The 19,664-nt window shown below is 43.2% G+C and overlaps 1 long non-coding RNA gene across 2 annotated transcripts; it reads right to left on the bottom strand.

Moving 5' to 3' along the window:
• Window positions 1-15,264: 15,264 nt before the first annotated feature.
• On the bottom strand, window positions 15,265-17,974 carry LOC124657798. Of its 2 annotated transcripts, none has more exons than XR_006988856.1 (3): window positions 17,696-17,974; window positions 17,259-17,584; window positions 15,265-15,447 (listed from the first exon to the last, which is right to left on the bottom strand). It is a non-coding gene; the product is annotated as an uncharacterized LOC124657798 (long non-coding RNA). The 2 variants fall into 2 exon arrangements; XR_006988857.1 differs by having other exon boundaries at window positions 17,259-17,556.
• Window positions 17,975-19,664: the final 1,690 nt, after the last annotated feature.

Below are 19,664 nucleotides of genomic sequence, written 5' to 3'. Positions count from 1 at the left end.
TACCCAAATTCGTGATAGAAAGAAATCTGTTTCTGCGCAGTAATCCAAATCTAGTATGAACCTTACTATCAAAGACTTTACTTGGAACAAAAAATGCAATAAAATAAGATAAGGAGAGGTTGCTACAGTAGTAACAACTTCCAAGACTCAAATATAAAACAAAATTGCTGTAGTAAAATAAACACATGGGTTATCTCCCAAGAAGTGCTTTCTTTATAGCCATTAAGATGGGCTCAGCAGTTTTAATGATGCACTCGCAAGAAATAGTAGTTGAAGCAAAAGAGAGCATCAAGAAGCAAATTCAAAACAAATTTAAGCCTAAGATGCTTCCTATGCATAGGAATCTTGTAAATAAACAAATTCATGAAGCATGATGCAACAAGCATAGAAAGATAAAACAAGTGTAACTTCAAAAATTTCAGCATATAGAGAGGTGTTTTAGTAACATGAAAATTTCTACAACCATATTTTCCTCTCTCATAATAACTTTCAGTAGCATCATGAGCAAACTCAACAATATAACTATCACATAAAGCATTCTTATCATGAGTCTCATGCATAAAATAATTACTACTCCCAACATAAGCATAATCATTCTTATTAATTATAGTGGGAGCAAATTCAACAAAGTAGCTATCATTATTATTCTCATCATCAAATATAGGAGGCATATTGTAATCATAATTAAATTCAATCTCCATAGTAGGTGGCACCAAAAGACCACTATCATTATAATCATCATAAATAGGAGGCATATCATAATCAACATAAACTTTCTCCTCAATACCCGGAGGGCTAAAGAGATCATTCTCATCAAAACCGACCTCCCCAAGCTTAGAATTTTCCATAGGATTATCAACAATGATGTTTAAAGCGTTCATACTAATATCATTGCTACTAGCATGCAAATAAGGTTCCATAGGTTTTTTAATTTTCGCATTAAACCATTCATGTCTTGACTCAGGAAATAGTACAAAAGCTCACAGATGTTTTCCATTATGCCTTACTAGTGTTTAACAAGAAACAAAAAGATGCAATTGCAGGATCTAAAGGAAATAGCTTCGAGCACACACACAACAGCAACAGAAAAGTACTTAGTTACCCGGGACCGGAGTGTGAGTGCCTTTTACCTTTCCTCCCCGGCAACGGCGCCAGAAAAGTGCTTGATGTCTACGGGTGCTTCTATTCTTGTAGACAGTGTTGGGCCTCCAAGAGCAGAGGTTTGTAGAACAGCGAGCAAGTTTCCCTTAAGTGGATCACCCAAGGTTTATCGAACTCGGGGAGGAAGAGGTCAAAGATATCCCTCTCAAGCAACCACCGCAATCACGATACAAGAAGTCTCTTGTGTCCCCAACACACCTAATACACTTGTCGGATGTATAGGTGCACTAGTTCGGCGAAGAGATAGTGAAATACGGGTAGTATGGATGTATATGAGTGGTAATAGCAATCTGAATAAAATATGGCAGCCGAGTAAACATGCAACGGAACGAGTAAACAAACGGAGTTTCGATGCTTAGAAACAAGGCCTAGGGATCATACTTTCACTAGTGGACACTCTCAACATTGATCACATAATAAAACCACTCTACACTCTCTTGTTGGATGATGAACACCACTAATTGCGTAGGGCTACAAGAGCACCTCAATGCCGGAGTTAACAAGCTCCACAACATTCGATGTTCATATTTAAATAACCTTAGAGTGCATGACAGACCAACGCAATTACACCAAGTACTAACATAGCATGCACACTGTCACCATCACACTATGAAGGAGGAATAGATCGCATCAATACTATCATAGCAATAATTAACTTCATAATCTACAAGCGATTACAATCATAGCCTACGCCAAGTACTACATGATGCACACACTGTCACCATTACACCATGGAGGAGGAATAGAGTACTTTAATAACATCGCTAGAGTAACACATAGATGAATTGTGATACAAAACTCATATGAATCTCAATCATGTAAGGCAGCTCATGAGATCATTGTATTGAAGTACATAGGAGAGAGATTTAACCACATAGCTACCGGTACAGCCCCGAGCCTCGATGGAGAACTACTCCCTCCTCATAGGAGACAAGCGAGCGTTGATGAAGATGGCGGTGGTGTCGATGGAGGAGCCTTCCGGGGCACTTCCCCGTCCCGGCGGCGTGCCGGAACGGAGACTCCTGTCCCCCGGATCTTGGCTTCGCGATGGCGGCGGCTCGGAAGGTTTCTCGTACCGTGGCTTTTCCGTATCGAGGTTTTAGGTCGAGGAGGCTTAAATAGGCGAAGAGGCGGAGTCGGAGGGCTGACGAGGCGGTGACACAATAGGGGGGCGCGGCCCAGGCTCTGGCCGCGCCGCCCTATCATCTGGGCCCACCAGGGCTCCCCTCTGGTGGATCTCGGGTGTTCTGGAAGCTTCGTGCAATTCTAAGATGTTGGGCGTTGATTTCGTCCGATTCCGAGAATATTTCCTTACTAGGATTTCTGAAACCAAAAACAGCAGAAAACAGCGGCCCTTCGGCATCTCGTCAATAGGTTAGTTCCGGAAAACGCATAATAATGACATATAATGTGTATAAAACATGTGAGTATCACCATAAAAGTAGCATGGAACATAAGAAATTATATATACGTTTGAGACGTATCAGACAGCACTGGCATAGACAAAGTTTTCGGTAATAGAACGTCCGGATATGAACCCAGTTTGGTCCGGGTGGACAAGGAAAGGTATCAAAACCCTAATTCGAAGGGTGGAATTTGAGATAACAGTTCTTGAGGGAGATAGGGCGAAAAGAGTCCGAGCGATTGGTGCCCGCTTTCTTTGGGAGGAGGACAATGTAGGATTTATTAATGGGCCGAAGGTCAGTAGCAAGAGAATGGAAGTTATTGAGGCAGTGTAAGAGGTTATCTTTGATGAGGTCCCAATTTTTCTTGAAGAAAGCAGGGCCAAACCCATCAGGACCGGGGCTGGAGTTGTCATTCATGGAGAAGAGTGCCTCTCGAATTCCAGAGAGAGAAGGGTTTGATAAGCGTGTCAGCTTGAAAGGGGTCAAGCCTAGTGGAAGCGACAAGAGAAGCAAGATCTAGGGTGTCTGAGGCGGCAAGGGGGTTGCCTAGCAGATCCTTGAAGAAGCGGAGGAGAATGTCAGCTTTGATCTGGTGGGCAAAGACAGTATTGCTGTCCTCGGTCTCAAGGTTTTTAATTTGGTTTTTCTGCAGACGACCAGAAGCGCATAGGAGGAAATTGCGGGAGTTCTCGTCTCCCAGGGTGCAGTTTTTGATCTTAGCTCGTTGGCGCCAGTAAGTCGCGCGATCATTATTCTTTTGACTAAGATGAGATTTGGCGAGCTGGCGAAGGCGATTTTCTATAGGGGAGAGGGGTGATGGCGTGTATTTCACACGTTCGTTGGGCAACCCCAAGAGGAAGGTATGATGCGCACAGCAGCAAGTTTTCCCTCAGAAAGAAACCAAGGTTTATCGAACCAGGAGGAGCCAAGAAGCACGTTGAAGGTTGATGGCGGCGGGATGTAGTGCGGCGCAACACCGGAGATTCCGGCGCCAACGTGGAACCTGCACAACACAACCAAAGTACTTTGCCCCAACGAAACAGTGAGGTTGTCAATCTCACCGGCTTGCTGTAACAAAGGATTAACCGTATTGTGTGGAAGATGATTGTTTGCAGAGAAAATAGTAAAACAAGTATTGCGAGCAGATTTGTATTTCAGTATTAAAGAATGGACCGGGGTCCACAGTTCACTAGAGGTGTCTCTCCCATAAGATAAAAGCATGTTGGGTGAACAAATTACGGTCGGGCAATTGACAAATAGAGAGGGCATAACAATGCACATACATGACATGATAAGTATAGTGAGATTTAATTGGGCATTACGACAAAGTACATAGACCGCCATCCAACCGCATCTATGCCTAAAAAGTCCACCTTCGAGGTTATCATCCGAACCCCCTCCAGTATTAAGTTGCTAACAACGAGACAATTGCATTAAGTATGGTGCGTAATGTAATCAACAACTACATCCTCGGACATAGCGCCAATGTTTTATCCCTAGTGGCAACAGCACAACACAACCTTAGAACTTTCTGTCACTGTCCCAGGTGTCAATGCAGGCATGAACCCACTATCGAGCATAAGTACTGTAATATCCCAGGTAATGGGGTTACAAAAATAGAGGAAACAGATGTGTGCATTGCATTCATGCATAGAAAATCTGGGGAATTTTCGCGCTTTAAAGTAAAACAGTCACGATGAATCGAAGTTTCACTTGACCTTGGTGGAATTGAAGTAGCTCATCAAGTCAAGCGTTATAAACCTCAATGTGACTTTGTTAAAACATTGTTTTGGGTAGAGATAATTTGATCTAAGGGGTTAGATCAAATGGAATTAAAATCAACACAACAACACTAGAATCAATGATCAAATGATTGATCTCATAAAAGATCATAATATGGAATTCCCTGACGTAATATATGAACATACAAATAATGGGAAATCAAGTAACAATATAATGGAGAACTATTCTAGACTTATCTTTCCCATGTCTTAAACTAATCCTTGATTCTACCATGAACCCCATGGTATTCATTTTACTTCATTCATGGAATCATGACAAGGAGATCAACCCTAGAAATATTTATCCTTCTCTATTCCATGTTATTATACATCAAACCTAGAGAGGTGAGAGTTCTATATTAATAAATAAAGAAGCAATAACAAACCTTGAGTTAAACCTTGGATATACATCCAAGTATTCAAATTATCATCTTCAAGAGGAACCCTAGAGTATTATGCAAGTCCTTCCCAAATGAGAGAGAGACCAATCATACTAATTCTAGCTTTACCAATTTAAGAATCAATGTTAAACTTTGAACTAAAGTATTAGGTAAACTATTTCACCTTGAAGTGGTGAGATCACCAAATACCAAATGGAATAAGACTATATCCATGACTTAGTGAAATAAGGAGTGGAATACACCAACTAAGATAGACAATTGAATCTTTGGCTCAGTAACCTAAATAAATATTAGGAGTACACCATAAACCCTAGAATAACTATTCTTAAATGAGAAAGCTCAAACCATGGTGTTACACTCAAGAGTATTGAGTCAACCATAACTATGTCTATTCAAGAAACTATAAAGGAAAGTCTATATTTAGTTAAGCAAGACAATGCTTGATCTTGGGAGTGAGAAACCAAATTCATCAGAGATACCTTAGGAAGTCCAACCTTGATCATTATAAATTGTGTAATGATCATAAACCCTAGAGAACCTGAGGTTGGGATATTAAGAACAAGATGATCAAATATAAAATATGATCATGCTTTGGAGAGATGTGAGGATAAGTTAAACCCTAATAGGATAAGAAAATATCATTAGCCTCATGAAATTATAGGAAGGTAACTAGTAAACAAACCCTAGGCTTATATCCCAACCAATAATTGTAAATCAATTGGTGATAATAAGTGGAATCTTACCACATCTATTTTCTCATTCATTCATCAATTAATGAACCTAAGGGAACCTTAGAGTTAAACACTCTACTTCATATGGTGAGAAACCATATATCTATATGACCAAAGTTAACTATAAAAAGAACTATACCCAATGTAGTTACTTCAATAATAAATTGAGGTTAATAATATGAAGCCAATTGGTAGAAGATAAAACTAATTCTTAATATCTTAGTAACTTGAGGAGAACATAAAATGTTAAGTAAACAACCACCTTAGCTTGGTTAAGGGAGATTAAACCTATCACATGCAATATGGTGTCATCTCAACTCTACAAACAAGAGTTAAATCTCAACCTTAGTTTGTGTATCACTTGGGTGATCACAAATAAAACCTAAACCACAATTAAGATTCAACCCATGTGTCATTAGGTAAATAGCATTAGAACCCTAGATTTGCACATCAAATAAATCTTATGTTTCAATTCTGAACATAAGCAAAACCTTGTGCTACATTATATGGTTAAACCATAGGTGTAGTGATCAACTAATTATCTTTGTAACCAAGATCAAACCATGATGGGAGTAATGTTTACTATAGGAAATTCAAGGTGCTATTAAACATAATCCTAGTGCCACCATTGAAATATGGTTATGATCATATCTGCAAATTCTTAAAAAGCAAGTGCTCACATAAAATCAGGTGCAAGTGACCAATTCCCTAAATTGAAACCAAGTCTTAACACAACCTTTAAAATACTTTGAGTTGAAAGCATCAACTATAATTATTCAAAGAATTTGATTCACAAGAAAATGGAAATTATAATGAGAGCACAAAAATCATGATTAGTTAAACATTGCAATAGAAAGTGAATACATAAAGATTAAATGATCATTCAAAAACAATTTAGTATTAAAATGATCTTCATATTAGTCCTCAGTAAATTCCAATTGTCAAAAACCTGCAAAATAAAAGGACTCAAATTGGAATCAAAAAAAAAAACAGAATTTAAATATAGCAAATACAAATCAGAAAAATAGAAAACAGTAAAGAAAATAAGAAAAAGAGAGACATACCTATTGGGCTACCACAGCCCAGCAGCAGCCTGCAGGGAAGCCCAGCACCACCGCCCAACGCGCGGCCCAGGCCAGCACAGAACCAGCCCAAATACCGCTTCGGGCAGATAAGGTCGGGGACGAAGTCGCCGTCTTCGTCTTTGCAATCGTCGACGCCCAGGAGAGCGCCACGGCGCGGCGAGCTCCACGTCCCGCAGTCGCCGCCGCCTATGCTGACTGCCAGCACACGCCGGAGAGGCTATAAAAGGCGCGGGAGCCCATCATTTCTTCCTCCTCTGCTCCGATTCCATCCCAATTCGAAACCCTAGCTCGTCCCGGCCCCAGTCACCGCCGTCGATTGGGGGAAGCCCAAGCCCCGCCGCGGCCACCATCATCCTCCCCACCCTCGGCATGCCCACCTTGCACGAGGAATCGAGTCGGAAGTTCTCGGACGCCGGTGGTTGCTCGTTCCCTTCCGACGGTATCTCGCAGTAAATCGAGCAATGGCGCCGCCACCGTCGACAATCGCCTCCGTCGATCCATCCTTGAGCATCACGGTGAGCGTCCGCTTCTCCCGAGCTCCTAAATTGGTCCCAGCATGCCCCATAACTTGCCCCTGCCGTGAGCCGTGACCGCCGCCGCTGTTGGTGCTCGCCGGAGCAACTCCGGCGACCATTAGGGCGCGGCGCCGCCACCTTTAGGTCCAGTAGGAGGCCGCGCACCCAGCCAGAACATCCACGCGCCCGCGGGAGTAGCCCAGCGCCGGCGAGCCTCGCTACTGCCGTCGATCTCTGTGAGATGTGCCACGTCGTGCCAACGTGGCAGTTGACGTGGCCAAGGCCCACCCATCAGGGGCAGAGAGTAGTATAGCCCGGGTGCATTTAGTAATTCGCTGTTTAATCTCAAATCCTATTTAATTACTGAAACTTTGTAAATTTGTAGAAAATCCATAAAAACTCAGAAAAATACAAATAAGATATCAAAATTCTTATAAAAGAAAAATCTATTCAATAAAAATATAAAATGAAAATTATATTTTTAATAAAAATTCAATTATTTAATACTTATTAAATAAGCCTTTTCTTTAATTCTAAATTGAATTAAAATTCAATAAATTGGAAAACCTTCTAAGATAAATCAAAACCAGTAAGAAAAATAAAGAAAACATTACAACTATTTTTCTTTATTTGTTATTTTGTTAAATCCTTATTATTGGAATTTAAAACCCTGATTAGTAATTACCCTAATTTTTAATTCATTAAAAATAATAAAATGCCAAAACCAACATTATTTTATTTCTAAATTACTAATAACTTCAATTTCCTTATTGAAGTTATTACTCCTAGAATTATAGGGTAACTAGAAAAACCTAGTTCCATATGGTAGAAATACAGGAATTCATCATTTCATGTGAAATCATAAAACCCTAATCCAATTAGAAACCCTAAGTCCAATAATTCATTTGAAACCCAATTTACTTCTAAAACCAAAACCCTAGATCCTCATATGTGACCATAGTGTTCTATTTTCATACATAGCACCATAGTAGCAACTAAACACTAGTCTTGGTCACATAAACTGTAGGAGACCTAGCACTAAATAGATGGATATCCCATGTGTTCATCTTATCAAACCTAGATGATCAGATAGGAACACCTAAGTCTAAACCTTGGTCCTATCCTCAAAATGATCAACCTTATTCATTCCTATTTAGCATTACACCAAGGTGATGAAACACAGGAGCAAATATGCCAATTCTTGAACATTGCCTAATCATATTTCACTAAACCCTACTAATGATGGATACTAATCAACCATCCTATTTAAGGAGCCAATTATACCTTACTTAATAGAACCAACAGTAAAACCTAGCCAACCTCAACCTTAATTGCAATACTTCTTATTATTTAAGAAGTATGTTCTTCAAAAGTTATTCTTTTGAAGAAAATAAGGAATCATCACCAACCCTGCTTATAAGGACCTAAAAACCCTAGCCAGCTATCACTAGCAAGATAGACCAATTTTGACAACAACCTGTACAATGAATTGCTTAAGATACATAAGCTTATCTTAACCTTACAAGCCCGAGGTGTTGATGAATCCAACTTTGTTGGGATCCATCTAATATTTACTCCAACAACTACTTGAAACCATAGTCAACCATAGAAACTCAACCTAATTACCATACTTGTTCTTTATATAAGAACATGTTCTTCAAAAGTTATTCTTTTGAAGTATATGATAATCAATCATTAACCATGCCATATAGTACTAAAACCGACCACTTGTTCTTTACTTGATAACATCATGCCAATTGTTATTCTTTGTGTGCTCAATTGATTACTATGCTTTATTATCTACCTGTTGATAATACCAAGTAATCACACCTGAATAAGAACCTTGTATGTGAATCACTCTAAAAGTGCAACACACCCTGAACCAATCATTACAACTCACTGATCCTAAATCATCGGGGTTAGGTCACGCTTAGAGCGATTGCATCTCATTCCTATGCATTATTGCATCATTGCCAATCTTTTAAACGTCGTCCTTACCGGACGATGATGCTATTTCAGAATTTGGAGTTATTACGCATCGAAGACCTTGTCTGCATAATCTTGCAGATCAAGAAAGGCAAGTTCATCACTTGCTCATGTCATTTGAGTATTTCTATCAAATTACTTGCAAAGTATTATGGTTATCACTATTGCACAAAAATCAAAACCACTACTTTCATAACTATGAATATGACTAAGTGGTGGGCAATGGAACCATGGATTGTGTTGATATGGTGGAGGTTCCATTGCACGGGTTTATATCCATCTAGGATTAAACAACAAATGTCGCCGATGATTCTTGTGCCGTAATATCCGTGTTAACCATAAGATCCGGAGTGGGACGGAGTAGTCAAAAGTGTTTCCACCTCTCGTTCATCAACGGATGCGCTTTACCGTAGACACTTGTATCCGTCGGCGGCAAGCGGTAGGCTGGGGAAGCCTTAAGTCCCCACGGCACGGTCCGTAGACACTTGTCGTTCGAAGAACAAGCGGTAGGCTGGGGAAGCCTTAAGTCCCCACGGTATTGCGGTCTATGAGGGATTGTAAGGTGTCCGGAACGGTCTATCCATGATGATAGGGGAAGGCATATGAATGCCCGGAACGGTCTCATCATGGATATAGGGGAGGACAATCTTACAAAAGGGTGGGTGTTCGAGGTAGCGGAGGAACATGATTGGCTAGACCTTATACCGGGCCTCACACCAAAGGAAGTGTGGACGAGAACTAGACTCGGTTGGCACCAAGGTTAAGATCTCTTATGGGTAAAGCAACACACCTCTGCAGAGTGTAAAGAACCGTGACCTGTCACTCCCTGTTCCGGGATATGGAACTGCGAACGCTGCCGGAAAGGAGCTCCATGAAGTTCTAGTAAACCGGTGAAGGCTGACGGACATAGTTCTTCTGAATAAAATCAACCTTTTGAAGAAATGGTTATGAAAACCTGCATTGGTATTAGACTTTCTGGTCAAATGCTGTAGCTAGTGCATTAAACACCTCTTTCCTATAATGAACTTGTTGAGTACGCTCGTACTCATCCCACTCTTAAATCCCCTGCTTAGATATGGAGGCATCGAAGGAGGATCTACAGTGCAACTCGAAGGCCGAGGAGTCAACAACTACTTCAAGAAACAGGACCTACCAGAGGAGTCAGATACCACATCCAACAAGGAGAAACCTAGATTAGCAATAGAAAGGAACTAGCTTCCTAAACTAGCTCCTATCTAGCTAGAATCTATTCATAGCCTCAGTAGCTAGTTAAATACTCTACAAATAGAGTTCGTGTTAGGATTAGACTACGAGTCGTTCTTCTGGAGTTATCTGCAGTTTTACCTCATTGTAAAGTAGGAGGCTGTGCTGATCTTATGTAACGGAGTCGATGTTGTAATTCTATAGACATGCCTTGGACCCGCATATGTTTCTGTTGTACCACTCTGAGCGATATAATACTAGTGGAACGTTGTTTCATTGGTGTTATATCAGACTTGCATACTACACCATGCAGTGGTATGCCGGGTCACCACAGGTACCAACTCATCTATCAAGCATATAGGAGTAGGCTCGACTTTATCATCTCCACGCGCCTCCTTGGTTGAAGGGAAGTTCCCATGCTTAACCATCTTAACTCCATCGCCTCCCAAGTCATCCTCCATCGGTGGCGCCGTAGTGTCGTGGAGAGCTAGGCTCGGATCCACATCATCCTTGCGTTGGCCTTGGATGTCTTCATCTTGAAGTGTGGGCGCCGTAGGCTTCTTGGTGGCTTGGGCTTGTAGCTCGTCGAAGTGGAGCATGTCGGTGCTCGTCGATGTGCATTGCCATGCCATGTGACCCTTGGCCTTGCATACCTCACATAGGAGATTGGGACATTCCCGTGGAGGGTGGCCTTGTTGCTTGCACTTGTAGCACCGGAGTCCATAGGCATATGACGAGCTAGAGGACATTGTGGTGGTGGCACAAGAGGTGGAAGTCGCCTCATGAGTAAGGTATGCGCGATGTGCACTTGCCATCCTTGGAGTGGTAGACACCGAATGATGGTGTTTGTCGTCTTTATGTCGAGGATCTCGTCTTCGTGCATCATCACCATGGCTTGAGTGGTGTCGTCGAAGATCCGTGGAAGATGTTGGTCGATGGCGATCATGAAGTGGCTTGTGGCGGCGAAGCTCATGTGGTGACGTATGTCGATGTAGACCATGAGGTGTTAGTGGTCGATGACTGTCATGAGATGGTGTGAGTCGATGACGGTCCTTGCCATGCCAAGATGATGGCTCATGCGATTTGGCATGTTGCTTGCGGCACCTTGTGGAGCTTGGAGAAGAGTGTCGATGACGATCATGTTGTGGACGCTCTTGATGCTCCATATGATGTACTTGAAGTCGACGATCTTGTGCATAAGCACTCTCATGGTGGCGCTTTGTGGAGCTCGGAGAAGTGTGTCGATGACGCTCATGATGGGGACGCTCTTGATGATCCATAAGATGGTGCCATCGTGGAGGTCCTCTATCTTCATATGTAGCTCCATAGGCCAAGTAGGAGGACGTGGGAGCATCAGCATTGCTCCTTGTGGAGACTAGGTGAGGCTCCGCCATGGTGTTGATGTCGTAGGCATGGCGTTGCTCTACCATGTCGTTGATGTCGGACTCGTGGTGTTGCTCCGCCATGTCGTCGATGTCGTAGTCGTGGCGTTGCTCCACCATGTCGTCGATGTTGTAGTCGTGGCGTTGCTCCACCATGTCGTCCATGCTTGATGAGCCATTGTCGATGTAGAGCTCGTCGAAGTCGTCCTCAAAGTGGTGCTCCACCATGTCGTCCATGTCGATGATGCTTGGGGAGCCATGGTCGTTGTCGAGCTCCTCGATGTCGGAGATGTCGGTGATGCTTTCGGAGCCATAGTCGGAGTAGAGCTCCACATGTTCCTCCACATCCGCGGTGCTTGAAGAGGAATCCTCCTCGAAGTTCTCCGTGTACTCCTCCGTATCTTCATCTTCACTATCCATGTTAGCACGATGGTATGTATGTTAGTGGAAGAACACTACCTCGCAACCTTACCGTGGTATGACAAGATTGGGGTGATCCAACAAACCGAGAGTTAGAACAATTGTATCGGGCACTCACACAAAAGCACACGCAAAAGCTAGCAAATATGGTGTTAGGTGAGTATGGTGGAAAGCCAAAATACGAAATCCGAAATCAAGTTTGTTGTTAAAAGTGGGTGAGGTCCAAAAATCCAAATGTCAATGTGATGATCACTATAAACACGGAAAAGATGTGGAACGCACACACGAGATGAACGGGGTTAGTGCAACCAAAAAGTGAGCGGAAAAGTGTATGTAAGGGTGCTCGGTGTCACACTAACACAAGGAGAGGCAAAGCTTTGGTTGCAAACGGAGAGACAACTAGATTCGCACGCGACCTCTCTTCTCTTTCCTCTCTTTTGCTTAAAAGCTTGTGACTCTTTTGTATACGGTGGCACTTGACACTATTTTGTATCTATGGTGGCACTTGCACTCTTTTGTATGTATGATGGCACTTGCACTCTTTTTGTGCTTTTCTTTCTTTTTCTCGCTCTATGTTAGCGTTAGCTCGCTTTTGCTATTTTGCCACACGAGTACTTGCTTATAAGCTTGACTCCACACTACACACACACCTCACAATTGGGGCCACGTGCAATGTCTCACAACACTTGATAAGCAATGCTCGATAGGATAGATCGCAAAGAAGAGGGGTTACAAGGGGAATGCAAGTTATACCTAAGATGTTAGGCGGTGATGAACACACAACTTGCGATGATGGCGGTGGTGTCAAGAGTACGGTTGCAAGTTCGGGGTGCCTCGGATGTCGTCGCTTGCTTCGGAGCTGCGGGTTAGTTTCACAAACAAGGCACTCAAACCGGAACAAGCAAACACAAGTTAGCGGAAGAAAAGGGTCAAAGTAGCTTGGCGGTGGTGGCGGAAGGCTTCCCGGTTTGGGTCCGGTTGGACCGGGCTCTGGACCGGATGGTCCGGTTGGCGACCGGTTGACCGGGTGCTGCGCCGGGTTGTCCGGTCTGGGGTCCGGTTGACCGGGTTTCTCAACCGGATTTTGCGTTTCTCTCTCTTGTTCTTCCCCAAACCAAAACCAAAAGATCAAATCGAAGGGAAACGATGGAATTGGGGGCTAAAAGTTGGGGAAATAGTAGATCAAGCATAACAACACCGAATTCACGGACCAAAACCACTCAAAACGCAACCAAATCACAGATCCGTCCAAAGGCAAATTAGGGCTATTTTTGGGGATTTTTTTGGAAAATTTTTAGAGACGAAATTGGGTGGGTGGAGGGTCAAATCCGCGGAAACCAAAGGCCGCTGATACCATATGATGAGGTCTAAGACCCCGTTTGTGGCCCGATCTTGCGGTTGACCCGAAATCCCAAGGGGAAAGAGAGGAAGAGCGCGAAGAACACGAAGAACACGAGGAACTCACGCACGCACGCCCACCCGATACAACCGATACTTACCCTCGTGGCTCGATGGACCACGCCAATAGAATCAACCCGGGAGAGACGCGAAGTAGAATCCCGGAGTGAGAGATCGGTGAGGGAGATGAATCAAGGAGTGGGAGAGAGAGTGGGTACACTAGAATCTCACACTCACAAATCCATACATCCATCAAGGGTTGCCTTGGATACAAAGGGGATGAAACCCTAGGGAGACAAAGCTCAAAGTCATCTCTAAGCCTAAATCATGTCTAAGGGGTAAAGGGGATGACCTAGGTGCTTATATAGAGGTACAAGGCGACTTGGGTCGAAAAGGTACGCGGTTGATCGACTCGGGCCATTTCCGATCGAGTCTGTCCCGTGAAATCCGGTCAACCGGGTTTCAACCGGGCTGTAGACCGGGCAGCCTGGTGCAGGGGCCGGTCAACCGGCCGCCAACCGGGAAGTTCGCAAAAGTTTCCCGGTTTGGCGTCGGTACGATGCCGGTTGTCGCCGGGGTGGATCCGGTCCGGGGCCCGGTCTGACCGGCCCCGGGACCGGCCCGGCCGGCCCGGGGCCCGGTTTGGCCGGCCTCCGGGCCGGCCGGGCCTCTTCCTCCCGCCTCTTCTTCCTCTTCCTTCTTCTCTTCTTTCCTTCTTCTTCTTCTCTCTTCCTTGCACCATGGGAGTTCCTTCTCTCTTGGTACTTGTCGATGTCGGCACCTATGGACACCATGATGATAGGCATGAGGTAGCATACCATTCAAGTTGGTGTTGAGGTCAACCATAGAGAGGAAAGAGTTCACCTTGACATATATGGCGGGGGTTTGTGTTGTTGGTCCACTTGGGGGACTCCTTGGCCATGGTGTGGCGTCGACGATAGGCGGGGCTACATCAGGAAGTTTCAGTTTGGACAACTAATCCTCAATCTCTTATGAGAATATTAATTGTTGTTGAATGCTTATGCATTAAAGAGGAGTCCATTATCTGTTGTCTATGTTGTCCCGGTATGGATGTCTAAGTTGAGAATAATCAAAAGCGAGAAATCCAATGCGAGCTTTCTCCTTAGACCTTTGTACATGCGGCATAGAGGTACCCCTTTGTGACACTTGGTTGAAACATATGCTATGCAATGATAATCCGTGTTAATCCAAGCTAATTAGGACAAGGTGCGAGCACTATTGGTATACTATGCATGAGGCTTGCAACTTATAAGATGTCTTATACATAACACATATGCTTTATTACTACCGTTGACAAAATTGTTTCTTGTTTTCAAAATGAAAAGCTCTAGCACAAATATAGTAATCAATGCTTCCCTCTGCGAAGGGCCTATCTTTTTTACTTTATTGTTCACTACAACAGGAACCCCCCTTTAGCAACGCATTATTGTGTTGCCAAATGTCCAAATAAGCGTTGGTGACGTCTATACCAACGGATTTTGTATGCGTTGCCGTTGGTGGCGTTGCAAGGGTCTACAACAATGGATATAGATGCGTTGGTAATCGATATGAAAAAGCGTTGTAAGATAGCAACAGATTTGGTTGGAGACTAACAACACTTCATATGCGTTGGTGGCTGTCCTGCATAATTGGATTTATAAATGCAAATAATAGATCGTTGCAAAAGATTGGAAGAATTGCTAGATAGCTTAGACAATTGATATTAGTTTATAAATGGACAAAAACAAAACAAAACAAAAAGAAATACGCAGAGTGCACATGAGCTGCAATATAGTAAACAGAAATATTTCATATATTAAATGAAATTTGTAGCTTTACATAGAGCATGATTTGCTGAATACAAGTTGTGTATCTCGATAACATTCTAAAAAATAATAGACAACTATATGGTTGCAGCAGCATTCTCGAAACTTTCTCTCATCATCTCAGCCATACGTCATCCACTTATTTTGGCAATCTACAACAAAAGCACCAAATTTAGATAAGTAACTCAGCATAGTGAGACAAAAAAACAAGTGAATAAAATAGTAAAATTTAAAATAGCTGCAACATAAAAAGGTTAAAGACCATGAGATAACTAATGTTAATGCACGGCCACTTCTTGGAACACAGAAGAAGTTGAGCTTATCTTCTATAAATAGCAGGATCAAAACCAACAACAAGAAACTTAAAAATCTATTATTACGATCCAATTAACCTTCTCAGGTTGCCACACTTGTTGAGGAGTACTCAAGTGCAATCTTACTTACACCAAGTATATTATTGCTTTCTATCTTTTAATTAAACCTGTTGTGGTCCATGGAGTAAAGATTAAATTAATGTAACAGGTAGAACAAAATATGTAGCTTACTAGCTGTCTAAGCATTTTCTTTTGAGTATACATGTTATATACTTATAGTTCACGGACTAATAGATTCATATTTTAAAGAATATAGCAGATAGAAGAAGATGTGGTGTGGTAATTGGCTAATCATTTTGTGATGTGCTGACACAATGTACGTGCATCCTTCTACAAGTAAATCTACTGAAAAAACGTTATTCAAAAGTAGCTGAAGTTACAAAAAAAATGCACATGAAACTAAATTCAGACATATCTCCAGGCTTCAGCATGTATGCTTGTCCATGTGAGATTCAGACTGATATATGTGAGACCATAACCACCTCAGTACCAAAGACGTCACCAGTCCATACCACATACTCTGATTACATTATGGACTCTGCTTCCCTACAACCCTGGAGTGGCTATGACGTTCATGCAACGACGACTTGGATGACTTCTCGCCAACACGCAAGGGCAGCGACGCAGACCACGTTCATGCAACAGCCTACCAAGACTGCACGACTGACTCTAAGATCTCGGCCCTGTGCCCATATCGCGGATGCCGGTCGACATTGTGTGTTCCGTCACCTGCGTCAGTCTACAACAGGGTCGTCACGACGCCAGCCTCGTGCCACTAGCTCATGGGGTGCACCGGCTCTAGTACGCCACGACAGCCCTCACGGTGGCCGCGAGCACAAGAAGTGCATGCCAAGGATGGTTGAGGATCATCAGCTCATGGGGATAGGTTCTGGGAAGCGTGCCTCTCCGTGGGGCAGCTGGAGTTTTTCTGTGTGCCCCGCCATGCCATTGTCCGTCCAGACCTGTGACTCAGCCAATGCCGATGACATGTGCAACTCCCGTTGTGAAAGCAAAGAAGGCGCAAGCTATGGCTGCTAGGGACGGTTGATGCTTTGCAGTAGCAGTATTTCGTTGATTCTTGGTACGTTCATGGCCACCGAGACAATAGGGCGGCGGCGGAAGCTTGGAATAGATCGAGACGTCAATGTTGTTTTTCTCGCTTTCTCTGTTTCAGAAAAAAAAGACGTCTAGGATTGTTTTTTAAATACTTCAAAAATACTACTGTTTGAGGAATACTAAAGTATTGATTCCGCAGTTTTCTGTTATAGCCAAACACATCAAAGTTTTGGAAACTGGTATCCTTGAAATACTTCGAAAAAAATTACAACCAAACGCAGCCTAAGGTATTTCTAGGCATCTCATCAGCACAGTATTGTAACTAGTAATATATACGGACCATTTGATCTAAGCTAGATGGGCTTAGTAACCAACCACACACATATATAGGTTTAATGAAACCATAGACACGCGTTAGTTGCAGGAGCACCAACGAAGCTACAGAATCTCTACCTTGCTATAATATTTGGGGGAACAAATCATGTAGTGCTAAAATAAGTAAAGAAGTTCGATCAAATGTAGGAACTTATCACCTGATTAAGGGAGAAGTCGGGTGGGTGCGATGGCTGGCTGTCTGGCTCTCTTGGCAGGGGATCATGGAGTGAGGGGACTCTTTGTTGGAGGTCAGGAACGGCAGGAGGCACAACACAGATCCACCACATTACCTGAAAAAATAAAGTGAACGGACCAAGCCAACAATGGAGTGCAGAAATTTGGGTTGGGTGAGAGATAAACTTAAATATCTGCAGAGCTGAACCGGATATCCAGCGATGTGTCTGCATAGCGTGGTTTCCGTCGATGGTCAGTAGTGTTCGGTGCGCCGGCTCGCCGCTGCACAGAATTGATGAACCCTAAACATCTGAATCCATAACGTGAGTGCGAAGAATGAAGTACAACCGATCGATCCCAGAGACGGTGACCGCAATATAGATTAATAGATGAGATCGAGGACTCAGGTCGAGATGCGCACCTAGCCTTGTGAAGGTGAGTTGCAGCGCGGCCGGGGCTCAGCGGCAGAAGAGGATCTGGCTAGGGCGTCGAGGCAGAAGAGGATCTGATTGGGCATATTACTAGCGGGGAGAGGATTTCGCAGGAGTATTACTAGGGGGAGGAGAGGATGCGGATGGGGATTAAAGGAAAATATCAAGGAGAGGAGTCAGGAAGTTACAGATCGTGTACTCTCTGGTGGCACGGGAAGTGGGGAAGTTGTTTTCTAGAAGCGCATCACGAATCCGTTGGAGCGCATCCGTAGCTATATGGGGGTTCGTGGTGTAGTGGTTGAGTCAGTTCACCTATTCTTTCTATCCCAGATGCAAACGCTTGTATCAACTGTGTGCATTGATTCTTACATGTTTACCTATTGCACTTGTTATATTACTTTGTGTTGACAAATATCCATGAGATATATATGTTGAAGTTGAAAGCAACCGCTGAAACTTATATCTTCCTTTGTGTTGCTTCAATGCCTTCACTTTGAATTTATTGCTTTATGAGTAACTCTTATGCAAGTCTTATTGATGCTTGTCTTGAAAGTATTATTCATCAAAAGTCTTTGCTATATGATTCATTTGTTTACTCATTATCTTCATCATTGCTTCGAATCGCTGCATTCATCTCATATGCTTACAATAGTATGATCAAGATTATGATAGCATGTCACTTCAGAAATTATCTTTGTTATCGTTTACCTACTCGAGGGCGAGTAGGAACTAAGCTTGGGGATGCTTGATACGTCCCAAACGTATCTATAATTTCTTATGTTCCATGCTACTTTTATGATGATACTCACATGTTTTATATACATTATATGTCATTATTATGCATTTTCCGGCACTAACCTATTGACGAGATGCCGAAGAGCCGATTCTTGTTTTCTGCTGTTTTTGGTTTCAGAAATCCTAGTAAGGAAATATTCTCGGAATTGGACGAAATCAACGCCCAGGGTCCTATTTTTCCACGAAGCTTCCAGAAGTCCGAAGAGGAAACGAAGTGGGGCCACGGGGCGCCGCCATAGTAGGGCGGCGCGGCCTATAGGGGGCCCGCGCGGCCCTGTTGTGTGGGGCCCCCGTGACGCCCCTTGACCTGCCCTTCCGCCTACTTAAAGTCTTCGTCGCGAAACCCCCAGTACCGAGAGCCACGATACGGAAAACCTTATAGAGACGCCACCGCCAATCCCATCTCGGGGATTCAGGAGATCGCCTCCGGCACCCTGCCGGAGAGGGGAATCATCTCCCGGAGGTCTCTTCGTCGCCATGATCGCCTCCGGATCGATGTGTGAGTAGTCCACCCCTGGACTATGGGTCCATAGCGAGTAGCTAGATGGTTGTCTTCTCCTCATTGTGCTATCATGTTAGATCTTGTGAGCTGCCTATCATGATCAAGATCATCTATTTGTAATCCTTCATGTTGTGTTTGTTGGGATCCGATGAATATTGAATACTATGTCAAGTTGATTATCAGTCTATCATATATGTTATTTATGGTCTTGCATGCTCTCCGTTGCTAGTAGAGGCTCTGGCCAAGTTGATACTTGTGACTCCAAGAGGGGGTATTTATGCTCGATAGTGGGTTCATGCCTCCATTAAATGCAGGACGATGTGAGAAAGTTCTAAGGTTGTGGATGTGCTGTTGCTACTAGGGATTAAATATCGATGCTTTGTCTAAGGATATTTGTGTTGATTACATTACGCACCATACTTAATGCAATTGTCTGTTGTTTACAACTTAATAGTGGAAGGGGTTCGGATGATAACCTGAAGGTGGACTTTTCAGGCATAGATGCATGCTGGATAGCGGTCTATGTACTTTGTCGTAATGCCCTGATTAAATCTCATAGTAATCATCATGATATATGCATGTGCATTGTTATGCCTTCTTTGTTTGTCAATTGCCCAACTGTAATTTGTTCACCCAACATCTGTTTATCTTATGGGAGAGAC

The sequence above is a fragment of the Lolium rigidum genome, chromosome 5 (assembly GCF_022539505.1).
Source record: "Lolium rigidum isolate FL_2022 chromosome 5, APGP_CSIRO_Lrig_0.1, whole genome shotgun sequence".
NCBI lineage: Eukaryota > Viridiplantae > Streptophyta > Magnoliopsida > Poales > Poaceae > Lolium > Lolium rigidum.
The sequence above is the reverse complement of the archived record's forward strand: the minus strand, read 5'-3'. Positions and strand labels throughout refer to the sequence as shown.